The following is a 2,280-nucleotide window of genomic DNA, read 5'->3' on the forward strand; positions in this document are numbered from 1 at the left end:
TGGTGCTATTTATCAGAGCAGGGGAGGGACGCTGCTGAGGTGCAATTGGCTGGAGTCCTCAGCAAGGGAGTGGGGGAAGCAAGGGGGGTGGAAGGGTGAGGGGCTGACAGGGAAGAAAATTGTCATTGTTACACATTTATGGCCAACTGAGCTGGAAGACGTACAAATTGCATAATGGGCGTTTTGAAGTTTCTGTAAAAACAAAACTGCAGTTTTACCCATGTACAGAAACATTATTCTCTAAACATAATTAAATGCTGTGTTTCTTGACATCTACGTGAGACCCCTCTTGTTGCGGTGCCAATAGTGCTCCGCTCCTACTCCTTAGTCAGCATTCTTCCTGTACGTGGAGACACACACGGAGCAGTGGAACATGAAGTCAAACCTGGGGTATAATGAACAAGCAGATCATTTTATGACCTTTACAACAGTTCTCACGGACGTGGCATATTGCAAAGTAAATTGTGGTCACTCCGTGTGATGGTTTTAAAGTGTTGGTGAGCACTGACTGTATGTCTCAGAACTGTGAGAGGACTATATTTATCCCATGAAGGTCTGTTCGTAGCAACATTTTTTTTTTTTTTGGTCAGGTAATAAAATAGAAAAGAAAGGATCTCGTCAGAGTTATGACGATGTAAAACTTTCAAGCAAAGGGAAACCCATCAAAGATATAATGTTGCGCAATAATAGGGCACAGTTTGTTGGATTTGCGATCACTGTAACGAACCATGAACCACACACACACACAGACAGGAGGATTATTGATGAGCATTCCTTCCATATCAGCCAAGTGAAGAGCAAACAGAGATTGTCCTTTTAGTTTCCTCTGGACGCCAACCATACTTTTTAAGACCTTTACATGACCATAAAAGCCCAGATTAGAGGCCCATAAAACACAACAAGTAATACAGCTGTAGTCAGACAGTGAGTGACAAATGGATGGATGGATGAATTTATGGCCGGATGCATGGATGCATGACTGCTTTCAGATAAAACAAAAAAAACAGACACAAAATGGATGTCCAAATACATTGGTGCACTTTAGTGAATGCACCACAATCAAAAACTCAATATAATTAGGTGATACTTTTGAGCTTTTATTTGTAAAATGACCAACATAAATATGTTTCTTAAACTGAAACTAATTTAAAATTAAATTTGCAACACATTCTGGAAAAGTATTCATATTCTGGGATTACTACCTTGTGCTACCTTGTGCATTCATATTCTGGGATTACTACCTTGTGCAGTTTTGCCAGTGGAACGTGTGTCTGTGATCACTGTTGTGTAACTCTTCTCTGACAACCCCGCTCATTTCCAACAGTAATAACAGAGAGTCAAGTAAATGCAAGTACAGTCTAAGTCTTTCAGGACCTGCTTATGTAATGGTTTCAGCAAAAGGCCCTGCTGACAAACCTGTTGAGTCTCTTGGTGGGAGCATTTGTCTCTGCACATGCCCAGTCAATGTCAACAACCAACAGTGCATATAAACCAACCATCACTGTCATTTTCACTAATGCAGCCCATACAGAGAGAGTAGATCAGTGGTTCTCAAACTGTGGTACATGTACCAGCAGTGGTACGCGAGCGCTCTCTAGTGGTAAAATGGGGAGAAATCATATTTTCACATTTACATTTTCAATTGAATAAATCTGAAACATACCATGCACAATTAATACAACATTTAAACATAAACATTCATAAACATCTCTCCTGTCTGTTGGAAGCTAACAGTGAAGGCCTCTGCTGCTATATTCTAATGTTGGTCATCATGGTGGTACTCAGAGAGATCAATGTTTTCTCAGGTGCTACAGAGTAGAAAATGTTTGAGAACCACTGAGGTAGATAGACATAGCTTTTTGTTTTTGACCACAGTTAAGATGTCGACGACCACATCATTGTCTGGCACTTCGTCAACCTCAGAGTGTGGAAATTATGATTGCACTGTGAATCTGCAGATTTGTAACTCATGAACTATTCTCAGTGATGTGACGGCTGCAGCCTTGTTTGGAACTGAAGAGAGCTCTACACACACACACACACACACACACACACACAAAATCAGCATTGTCATTGTCTCAGAAAAAAAAAGAAAAGAAAAAAGAAATCCTTGAGCAAATAGATAGAGGGGGCGTGTGTTGTGGAAAGTAGACGCTAACAAACCTAAAAAAGGACTTGCACATTATGTTCCACTCCAGAATTGCTTGTTTCGCTTGGCTTCCTGCAAACAGTGACATCAGTCCTCACAATGGAGCTGCTGTGCAAAACCTGGAGGAAACC

This window comes from Cynoglossus semilaevis, chromosome 11, assembly GCF_000523025.1.
Source record: "Cynoglossus semilaevis isolate Cse_v1.0 chromosome 11, Cse_v1.0, whole genome shotgun sequence".
NCBI classification, from domain to species: domain Eukaryota; kingdom Metazoa; phylum Chordata; class Actinopteri; order Pleuronectiformes; family Cynoglossidae; genus Cynoglossus; species Cynoglossus semilaevis.